Genomic DNA, 12,325 nt, shown 5'->3' with positions numbered 1-12,325 from the left:
AATTCATTTATGTGGGTACGAGTGTTTTGTTTGGCTTGACAACTTTCTTTTGAAAATGTACGTGTTGGACTATCTTCAGGGCTTTCCAGAAGTGCTCAAGATGGATCAGGGCGGAAGGGTTGTAGGTGTCCTTAATGACCTTCCCCTGCTCCTGGCTGGCCTGGGTACAAAGCCAAGCTTACAGCAGAAGCCTAAAGGCTGCCTTTGCCGGGAACCGCTCAACCTGTGCCACACACCCTAGAGAACATGAACAAGGGGAACTGCTCATAGTCATTCACGGGTGGGAGCTGGTCATGCTTCTCCAGATCTCCACCAGTTGTTTGTGGGGTGGAGAAAGGTGAGGTGTGAAACTAGGCTTCAGGATGGCTCAGTGATGACAGCCTTGGCTGGCTTACTTCCCCCCCAAGGAGAGATTTGTGTACCTTGTGCCAGCTGGGCTCTAGCTACTACCAGATTCAAACTTCTTCTGCAACCAGTGAAGATCAAGAGCTGCCAGCTGGCCACAAGTACTCTAATTTTTCCAAATTTCAGTGTGTCTCTCTAGGAACTTCACAATTGCCAAAGTTCAGTGGGACAATTAGCCCACGGCAGAAATAATATATTACTACAGTTCATATCATTGCAAGATTAGGAAGTAAAACAATAGATTTTAGGATGTGGTCCGACCTATACATGGCACCTTACTCAGTAGCCAAGGTTTCATAGTATCCCTTAACACTCAGCTGAAGTGTAGAGCCCAGAAAGCCAATTGTATCCTGGGCTGTATCAAAAGAAGTGTGACCAGCAGGTTAAAGGATTCTGTCCCTCTACTCTGCTCTGGTGAAACCCTACTTGGAGCAGTATGTCTAGCTCTGGAGCCTCCAGCATAAGAAAGACATGGGCTTGTTGCAGCAAGTCCAGAAGAAGGTCATGAAGACACTCAGAGGGCTGGAGCACCTCTCCTGTGAAGACAGGCTGACACAGTTGGGGTTGTCCAGCTTGGAGAAGAGGAGGTTCCAGGGAGACCTTATAGCAGCCTTCTAGTACCTAAAAGGGACCTACAGGAAAGCTGGGGATCAACTTTTTACAAGGGCATGTAGTGATAGGACAAGGGGTGATGGTTTTAAACTGAAAGAGGGGAGATTTAGATTAGATATAAAGAACAAATTCTTCACTGTAAGGGTGTTGAGGCACTGGAACAGGTTGCCCTGAGAAATTGTGGATTCCCCATCCCTGAAAGTGTTCAAGGCCAGATTGGATGGGGCTTTGAGCAACCTGGTCTAGTGGAAGGTGTCCCTGCCCATGGCAGGGTGGTTGAAATGAGATGATCTTTAAGGTCCTTTCCAACCCAAATCATTCTACGATTCTATGAATATTTATTTTAAAAAGAGAGCTTAGACACAGCAGTGAAATTTATCTGGCCAAATGTAGGCATCATCGTGAAGTAGATGGCAAAAAAGAAGAGAGATGAACCATACTTTAAAAATGTGATGTGTCTCCATCAACTGTGAAAGCAGCCAAGTGTGACTAGTGTAGCTGTAGATATCTGCCTTGCAGACATATAAAGCTGGGTGAGATGAATCCCACCCAAAATGAGCTGGCAGAATCATGCAGTGCATCTGAGATGAAACTTGGAAGAAGTTTGCAGATCTCCCATACGCCAGTGTTATTGCTAATGCATTAGCCTGTCTTCCCTACTGTATGAGCAGAAAATAAATTATCTACAGAGAACACATGTTTGGAAAGCCCAGAAGGGAAATCTTCACATACAAAAAGGGTGAGCATTGCCAAGGCTTCATCTGCAGAACAGGTCAGCTTCAGCTGCTGAGTGGTCATCATTGACCTGGCCTGCAAGGTGGCCTGACCTCATCTCACAGTCAGTTTTTTATGGAGATGAGCTGAGGCCTGGAAATACATCTGTGGTTACTATCCACTTGTGTCATGGGAAAAGCCTTCAGCTGGCAATGGTTTCTGACTACAACTGACCTCAAACAGAACTGAAGGCTCTTTTTGCGTTTTTCTCATCCTCAAGAACCATGTAGTTCACCATTGGATCCAGCATGTTGGTGAATGAACATTCTCTTCTGATAAAATTTCTGGTATAAATTTACTAGGGAATGACACAGAAAGCTAAAAACTACAATATTTTATTAAAAACAACCCTTGATATACAGCTGTTGGGATTTGGTTATGGGGATTTTTTCTTTGTTTGTTTGGAGGGGTGTATTTGTTTATTTTTTTGAAGGTGCCAATGTGTTATGTACTTGATAACAGGCACACTATGAGAAGTCCACATTTCCATCACAAAGAAAAAAATGAGTGCCTGTTCCATGCTAAAATTGTCTGGTCCTTATGTGGGTTTTCACGGCAGTATTAAATGATCGAGAAAATTTTCACTCAAACTTTGCTCTTCTGTTTTGATAATAAATCCAACCTGCGGTGGTGATTTTTGTTTTGGAGAATTGTTACAGAAAATAATGCAAGAAATAGATCTGGATGATAGCTGTGAGGAGCTGTGTTGGATTTCTCATTTTCATTAGAGGGAATTGCAGGTGATCAGATATTTTTCTTAATTAAACTTACCTAGAACAACAATGTCCATTCTAAAAATGTGCACAAAACACCAAAGTGAAAAACAAGTTGGGAGAAAGAAAAGGTAGTCTTGCAATTTCAGTTCTGAGCTAAATAATGAAGGTTAATTTCTCATATCTCTTCAGAACTGTATGCATAGAGCCTGGTTTCTGGGGGCTTGTGGGTCATCACTGATCATAATAATTGTCTAAGTAACATATGAATAAGTGTCTCTGTTTGCCTCCCAGTTGAGTACTGACCAAAACTAGACTGTGGGTCTATCTGGGAAAGGAAGAGGAAAGGTGCAATTTGCAAAAAGTTGTAGCATTTAGAATCACGGAATCACTTTGGTTGGAGAAGACCCTCAAGATCCTAGAGTCCAACTGTTAACCCAACACTGTCATTAAACCACGTCCCTAAAAACCTCATCTACACATCTTTAAAACCTCTCCAGGTGTCTGTAGACACCAACCTCATTCTCCTAGGAAGCCATCAAGAAGCACATTAGAGAAATGCCCATATAAGTACCCAAAAGAGGATTCAGGTCAATACTGAACACTTAAACCCTTTTGCCGCTACTTAACATTTTCCAGGTGCCCCTCTTTGCCCTAGGGGGTCTCGCAGTGACAGTTCACATATCACCTAATCTTGCTGAAGTTGTGTCTTTAACTGCAAAGGCTCACATAATTTTCTTAGATCTAAAAGAAGGAAGGAGGAGCAGGACAGTATCCAAGAGATGCTCCTAAAGTTTGCATGCAAAATTCATTGAATAATTAAATAATCGTCTGGAGAGTAGAAACATGGACTTGCACTTTGTGTTTTTTTTGGCATGCTTCCAGGAAGATTATTTGGAAGATATGATGCCCAAATACTCTTTGATCTATGACATGCTTGTTATTACCCAAATACTGTACTAAAACTTCATAATGAAGAGTGGAACTGACAGTTAACTTTTAATTTAATACAAACAAATAATGTCTCCGAAGATTAACACTTAATAACTGATTAATGAAGAAGGCATAGAGCCACAGACTTTAACAATAGTCTCAGTCACGGTTGTATGTCCCCTTCTTTTTTTAAAATATAATGTTGCCATTTGGGATCTGTAATTGAGTCATCCCTCTTTGCTTCCCCTTTTCAGTAAAAAAAAAAAAGGATAATTCAAAAAATCCTGCTCCATTTCTGGTAATATGATTCTAATTGCCTCTCATCCCAATTTTCTCTGTTCTATTAGTGTTCATATTGAAAAGAAATAAATGCAATATGTGGAAAAAAAATCTTTATTTATTTATTTACAGACTCCAGCTCTGGACACAGAGCCATGAAAATAAGAGCTAGAAATGGTGTATTGTAATTCCTCTGTTTTCCTCTACAGATATTTTCGTTTATGAAATAATAGTGATGACTTCAATGAAACCACAAATAAGCACTGCAGCCAAGATCAGAGCCCAATATGCTGGGTGCTTTACAAACAAAATGTTAGAGGCAATCCTTTTCCAAAGAGCAAAATGATTTGGCTGGACAATACCCAATGGAAGAAGCAAAACTAAGGTCATATCTACTTGTAGGAATGCAGACAGATTTGGGATCCCAAAAATTCTAGGCCTGAAGGCAGCCCAGAAAACATTAATAATAGCCATTTATGGTAAGAATATCAAACAGTTACACCTCTTCTACAAATATGGCAAAGGTGGCAGGTCCCACACAGACACAGCCTTTTTTAGAGCATAGATCAGATCCAATACCCACCTTGGGCTTCACATTAATAAGTGTCCAGACTTCTTTACCCAAAAGAGTGGAAACTCCTAGTTCTTGAGTTTGTCCATTCCTATTTTACCATGTTATATGTAGCCTACTTGGGAACCACCGCTTCAGATTAGAGGGAATATTTGTCTTATGGCTTAAGGAATAGCAGACATCTTGCAGAAGAACATACCTAAATGGAGGTGGCTACATGGAGATGTCTGCATGTGAGCTAGGAGCACGAGTTCACATTATCAACAGTGGGAAGACTAGTTAACAGAGTTTAGAGAGTGATTCAACAGGCACAACAGTGTATGATTCACTTTCCTGAACTCTGAAACATAGTAGTACTAGAACCACCTCAGGACATGTGAGATATGCACACAGGGCTGCCAAATTTTATGTGAGCTAAGTGAGACCCATGTCTTTCTGCAGTGCCAGCTGGAAGGCAAATTAGATTCCCTGGGACATCTCATATGGACACTAGATATGGTCAGCTGAATACCCCCATGATTGTCTTCTTTAGGAAGAACCGAGTTGCTGTCTGCATTCAGTTGACTGTGTTGACTGGCTCTGCATTTATTGCAGTGTAAGCTGGGACATCCAGCACATGCACAAGCACTGAACTTAAGTCTTGATCCATTAACTAAATTTATTTTAAATACCACTGCTGCTAATTAGATCTGGCATCATAATACTCTGATCACTAGAAGATTGGCATCACAAGAACTTCCTGTCTTACTGAACTAATGCAATTATTTTCTCCTTCATTTAAGCCAAGAGACACACAAGTTGAGGGTTGCCTAGAGTGTAAAAGGAAAAAAAGTGCAGAAAAATGAGAGCCCATGGAAACAAAAATATGCCCACAGTGAAAAATTAACCTATGGAATTCACTAGGACAATGTAATGTTGAATGAAACTGTATGTTGCTGCTACAGTGTGATGCAGAAGATGACTGAGTTGACAGAGGACAGATGTCTGGAGTTGAAATAGTAAATTAGAAACAACCTGACCAAATATATAAGATTATCTATCTATCTATCTATCTATCTATCTAGATATACAAGCTTTCCTCTGTCAAAGGAATGGGAACAGGAAGGTGCTTTTCTCCAAAACAGGCTGTTCACTGAACTGCAGGATGCTGTGAAACTAAGGGTTTTCCAGCATCATCCTCTGAAGGAGCTAACACCAGCCATTTCAAAAGAGAATAACAAACCAGAGGACTATTTCTCTGGCCCTGTGTTATCCATTACCATTCCTAAACAATCAATCTTTGAGATGTACGTAATTAATAACCGAACTAAAGTCTCGAACCACAGCTAATTGGGGTGAAATACGCAAGTTTATGATTTGCTGGGATGCAGCTGAGATGATTGTTCCCCAGCACTGCTTTCTCACCAGGCTGGCTGAAGCGTGTGTTTAACAAATCAAACCATCACACAGACGCATTCCTCAAGCAATCATTTTTTCTTCCCTTCTAAAGATGAGCTGAAGTGTGTAATTACTCATCAGCTTCCCTGCCTCAAGGCAAACTTGGAGATGGTTGCACTAATGATAGCCTCAAATTAGTGACTGAGAAGCAGATAATTAGACTCATGCTACCAAAAGAAATGAGGAACAGATTGAGTGTTCAGGAAAGCATTTTGTAGGTACTGCCACAAATTAAGACCTCTTTGATATCAGGGGAAACAGTGAGTCAATTTGTGGATTCTCATGGAAGGCTCAATTTCAACATTGTCACTAGCTTTACTGTTAGAAATGCTTTGTACCCTTGAAGGTGCATGTTCCTGAAGACCTGGTGCAGCACATCTCAGGGAGCTGGATGGAAAGGCAGAGGTGTTAAATCATCGAATGATTTGGGTTGGAAGGGACCTTCAAGATCACCTACCCTATTTCCCCAAAAATAAGACAGGGTCTTATATTAATTGTTGGTCCAAAATATATTACTTTTTCAGATGTATAGCTGCCTGGACACTATTTAAATTGACTTTTTAAATGAACTGCAACTAGGGCTTATTTTTGGAGTAGGGCTTGTATTTTGAGCATCCTCAAAAACCCTGAAAAATCATGCTAGGGCTTACTTTAGGGGTAGGTCTTATTTTGGGGGGAAAAGTGTAGTTCCCAGGAACTAGGCAGTGGAAGGAAGCCATCCAAACAGAAAATAAAACTGATACAGTGTGTTTATCTGATAGGTGTCCGATTCCCATTTTTGCCCTCTGGTTCTGTTCTGGAGACTTCCTATGGAGATACAGATCACCTCTCGCACTGCACTCATTTGCAGGCAATCTCGACATCCTTGTCTGAATGAGACAACAGCAGGACTAACTGCAAGAGAAGGCTTTACTTAATTTTGTTCCCAGAGAATGTTAATAGATATACAATATAGGCTGGAGAGAAAAATATGCTGCTGATGCTGCTATGCTATTTAGAAAACTCAGTGGTTTCCAGACAATAAAATCATTTGGCACTAAGACCCCCAGGTAGCTCATTCTGTAGTATAAGGCACTGTAATAGCTTGTATCAAAGTGATAATGTAACAGCACAGAAAGCTCAAAGAAGTATCATACTTAAGCAAAACTTAATAAGGTGAATTTTGTAGTTATTACCTAGGTAGGTTTGCAGTTAAGTCAAGGCACCTTCGTTCTATTAAAAAATTTGCAAGGTTGATGTAAGCTTAACACCTAAGTGTCCATTTGCAAATGTTCCTTCAGTTATTACCCTGGCAAGAATTAAATGAGCTGCATTTGTACATACTTTCTATACTCTTCAGTACTTTTTGCTTTGATTCGCAAGAAAAAAGATACGCAGGAATGAAAACAGTGAGAGGAACAGAGATATACATTCAAGTATTGGTTGGAGATTTGTCGGTGCATCTGGTTTTATTCACAGCAAGTGTTTTTTGCCTATATTTAGGCAACTCCCAAGCTTCTCAGAAGACTACACACATCACCAAGGAGTTCATAATATTTTAAATACCATAAAAAGATGGACAGACACATTTAAAATTAATAAGAGCAAAAACTTGTAGGCATTGCCACAGGAAAAAAAATGTATTATTAAGAGTAATAGATTGGATGTCATTCTAAGACAAGAATCTTGACTTTCTATGGTGGGATGCTATTGTTGGCAGTTCTGTAGGCTGCTAGTATTGTCTCCAAGTGGATGTGTAAGCTTTTGTTTATCAGGAATACAAACATTTCTTGTTGTACAAAGCCTGTTATCTTGGCATGGGGTGTCACGGTACTGAGTATATTGGCATGGGTACATGCTTTTTCTCTTTTCAAGGTCTCAGACGTAAGCAAAAATGTTGGATGACTTTGTTTCCCAGCACAGAACCAATTTATTTTGCTGACTGAATGCAAGCTGTGTCCACATCTCTTTGGGATGCAACCATCAGAGCTGGACATCAGAAAGGGTGTTTGCCTAGTGCTGTAATAACTGTGTCATTAATAAGCTAATGCCCTTAACATTTTTCAGATTTCTGTATTATTTTTCTTGTCATTTGATGCACATTGCTCATCCTGTCCTGATTCCTACAGTTATTTTTCATCTCTAAGCTAATGTCTGCATCTCCAAAGTCAAATGGAGATGGATGAAGACTCTTAGGCTGACAAATCACCAAGATCATACTCTCCTCCAAGAGACCAATGTGAGCTGACCTTCTAACTCCCGTGTTCACATTTTACCATCCAAGAAAAGCTGCCAGCCATAACTATTCACTTGCTGTCTTAGTTGCCAAATGTTTGGTCCGCCAGCTTGAAGCTCCTTTGCCAAGCTCTAGTTGTGATGAGTTCCCCGGCACTGATCCAAGCTCAAAATAGGCGCAATTGGATCCGTAGGCCTCTTTTTTTTTTTTGTATTTATTCATTGGGAGAGGAAAGCAAAAGACCAGGAAACGAAGCTGAGTGTTACGCAGACATTGTTACAACTCACAGGAGGATCTCAGAAGGACTGGAAGGAGAGTTTGACTCACACGGAAAAACTGAATAATCCAGATGCTTATCCAGAACCTTTTGATCTACCAGCATGGAAAGTCTAGATCAGGTTTTCAGGCTCTTTTTTTGAAATTTTTGGTACTTTTTTAGTCCTGCTTGAAAGGCATCCATCTCTGCGTACTTCTGTCTGTCAACAAAATTCATAAACAAAGAAGGCAATGAGTAACTAAAATTTCTGAATGTTCTTTCAAATTTTGTGTGTCTTTTGAGGTTTGTTCTCATTTTGTAGTTAATTAATCTTTAATTGTTACCAAATTTGTTCACAGTGGATTTCCCAGGCTGAACACACCAAGAAGAACAGTGTTCATTCTAAGAACACAATGCTATTATTGAAAAAGCAAATACCTTAATTAATTGAGTATATGGGCAAAGAAAAAGAGCAAATGTCATTACTTAGACCCTGTTACAGAAGAAAAAATTGCGAAAAGATCAAAGATCTCATTTACACACAATAAAAATTACTTTTCCATTAGAAAGGATGATGGCAACCAATTAAACAGCATTAGCAATTATTTTAGAGGAATAAATAGGGGAGGAGAAAGAAAGAAGGAATAAAAGCAGGAACAGATCAGAAAATACGGTATCTAAAGCATTTTGGTGAGATTTTCTACCTACTGCTTTAACTATTTAGAAGATATGGCAGTTGTGCACATAGTGCAGAAATGAAGCACCAGTTTCTCTGACATCTTCATCACAGATGTTTATTCAATCATCAAATGGACAACTGCAATGATCCAGCCACTGAAGTCATTAATGCAATCTGTCTCATACTGAAGTTTAGTACTTTAGGTGAACTACACTTAAACTGCTTCTGCTCTTGAATGAGAAGGGGCCCTGAAATGATGAGTTCAGATGCAGATCTCTACACTGGAAATAGCTAGATTTAGGTTAAATTCACCTTCCTCTGCAGACACCAGAGGTTGAAGAGACTATTGTGATCATTTGCACTACATAGCACCATAAACCACGTATGGGATGTTTAGAAGGTGAGAGATGGGGTACTGCGCAATATTGTATGATCAGATTGCATGTACTGAACTAGACAATGTTCATGAGATGGTCAAAACACCCATAGCTTTCACCATAAATCTGTATTTCCCATATATATGGGCTGTTCCATTTTCCTCCCTCGGACTCCCCTGCACCTGATGGCAGTAAAAACAGACTGAAGTCAAGTTTCACTCAATCTGAGAGGTATATAATTCCACCTTACAAAAGTGAGATAATGTCTCAGGAAGTGGTGGCCAGTGGAGGAATTAGGGCTGATTTTTCCCCCTCCCACTACTCTAGCGTGTACTTTTCATGTCCAGCAGCAGAGACAAACGTGGGAATGAATGTGGAAATCCTTTCCAAATTGGGTAGAGAGATCTGTAGAGTCAAGCCCTGGAGATGAGAAGGATGTGGGATGTGTGGACAAGACAGGACTGTGGTGGTAGGAAAGATGTCCTTCTGGTGACCTCTTCCTTTCTGGCCTTTGGCACTTAACTCTGTCTCTCCTGATCTCAATGAGACAGAGACCTACAGAACATGCTATTATTCACATCACAATAGTCACTGTGAAATTTCAAGTTCCAGATCTACTAACAGAGAGGCTTTCTCCAGAAGAAATGGCTGATCAAAGAGACTGTACCTGATTTTTTTCAGAAAGTATACAAACTGGAAATTGCATTTCCTTACTACTAAGAAAGTACCACAACTATTTCATGACACTGCTCCCAAATATAACCAGAGCTCCAAAGTGAAATGTGTAATTCTTTGTAAGGTTAGGCCAATATACCATTTGCTTTGTTTTGAGAATTACAGATTCCCATTCATGACATAAAGTAATCATATGAAAGTTTTACCTAGCAATATTTGTTTTTTGTCAAAGTTAAGCATTGTTTTCTCAGTGTTTGCACCTGAAGAAGAAACAGAGTAATCATAAATCTTCAAATTCACACATGCATTTAAAAAGTATTTTATTTCAGATAGAAGCAGGAAAAGCTGAAAAAACTCAACAAAATGTTTTGATTTAACTGGCAATAGTAGCAAAAATAAATGTCGCTAAGATTATGCTTGTTTTCTTGGATATGTTTCTGCAGTATGAAGTCAAATAGTCATTAACTGCCAACTGGCTGCCAAATTTATTTCCAGAAGTTCAAGTTTCTTAGTGGCTCTACTGTAACACTTAAGTGTGAAGAGTTTGCCCAAAGAGCCTCATCAGAGGAAGAAGGAGTGGGCTTGATCGTAAATTGCAGCACTTATAAGGTCTTTAAGAGGAAAATTAAGTATGAGGAGGTGGTAGAATGTGTTGAAAAATTAGCCCAGGGAGAGCGTGTTGATGACATCCAGGATAGGGATTAACAATGGGGCCCTGTTGTAATTTGAAAACACTTTACTTCAAGCAGCAGTGAAACTCAGGAAGTCTGGAAGTGGCTCTTTCCTGTGCAGATCTTCTTATGCCTATAAGGGGTAAAATTATTCTTCCTTACATTAGGGGATTTATTAATAAGGTTTCTCTCCTCTATTTGAGGAGCTTTTACTACAAAATCTCCACAGAATCTGTATTTTTGAGAACGCATCAATCAAATTCAGTCGACGCTAACATTTGGTTTTAAAAAAGGTTGTTGAGGGGAAGGATATAGAGGGAGATATGTAGAGGCAAGATGAAGAGACACACAAACAAGTAAACAGACACAGACAGCACAACTGGGTGCATTTTCTTAGGAAGATTGAAGAAGTTAAAATACCGTGTGACAAATAGTCTTCATCCTGTCTTTTGTGTGAACAAGCAGATGAAATATCTGAGTCCTGTACAGAGTACTGTGCACAGAGACACAACTACAAAGTATTATCTGTCTTAAAAATAGCCTTGTGCACTGAATATGACAGGGCCATCTGTCCAACTGTCCTGCCACAAGGAACATGTGTCATTTGCCCAGGAGATGATGTAATATTTTTCAGGTTCTGGTTCCCTCCAAAAGCTCCACAGATAATGGGACACTGCAGTGAGGAGTCTGAGGCGAGGTGCCAAGGAAATCTGGAATTTCCCTTTTTGTAACAGTAGGGACCTGATTCTCCTCCAAACCATGTGGTTATGAATGTGATGACTGATGCCTGATCCTATATTAGGGCATTCAATCTGCCTTTTTTTTTTGTCTTGGCTCCTGAAACCTCGTTTTGCCACAAAGCAGCTGGCAGAAACAGGTTCAGGCATCATAACTTCAGTAGCAGAGGGAGTCCATGAGCCTTGACAGGATGCATGCATGAGTGCTGAGGGAGCCAGCAGAAGTCATTGCAAGGCTCTTCTTGGTAATCTTTGATTGATTTTGGGCATGGAGAGAAGTGCTCAAAGACTGGAGGAAAGCAAACATCATTCCTATCTTCAAAAAGGGCAAGTAGGAGGACCCAGGGAACTGCAGAACACTCAGCCTCACGTCAGTCACCTGGGAAGGTGATGGAGCAACTAATTCTGAAAACCATTACCAGGCATATTAAGGACAAGAACATCAACAAGAGTAGTCAGCATGGCTTCACAAAGGGAAAGTCAAGTTTCATCAACCCAATAAACTCCTACAATTAAATGACTGGCCTAGTAGGTGAAAGGAGAACTCCAGATGTTGTCTACCTAAATTTCAGTAAGACCTTTGACACTGTGTTCATAAGACCCTCGTAGAAAAGCTGTCGATGTATAGACCAGATAAAGAGATAAAGAGGTTGGCTGAAAACTGTCTGAATGACCAGGCTAAGAAGGGTGCTCACCAGTGCATGAAGTCTAGTTGAAAGCCAGGAACTAGTGGTGCACCCCAGGGTTCAATACTGAGTTCAGTCCTGTTTAACATCTTCATTAATCATCTGGATGATTACTGGGCAGAGTGTACTCTGAGCAAGTTCGTTGATGGCACAAAATTCCAGGAAGTCAGTGAGTGGAAGATGATGACATTTTTGAAGGTGAAGGTAAAGGTAAGAGCTGTATGACTGACACTTACCTGCACGCTAAAGGGTCTTTACTTGTCAGAAGGGGCACCGTGCCCTCCAGACGTGAGAGTCCATGCAGC

The sequence above is a fragment of the Columba livia genome, chromosome 2 (assembly GCF_036013475.1).
Source record: "Columba livia isolate bColLiv1 breed racing homer chromosome 2, bColLiv1.pat.W.v2, whole genome shotgun sequence".
Classification (NCBI taxonomy): Eukaryota; Metazoa; Chordata; class Aves; order Columbiformes; family Columbidae; genus Columba; species Columba livia.
Note: the sequence above shows the minus strand (reverse complement) of the source record.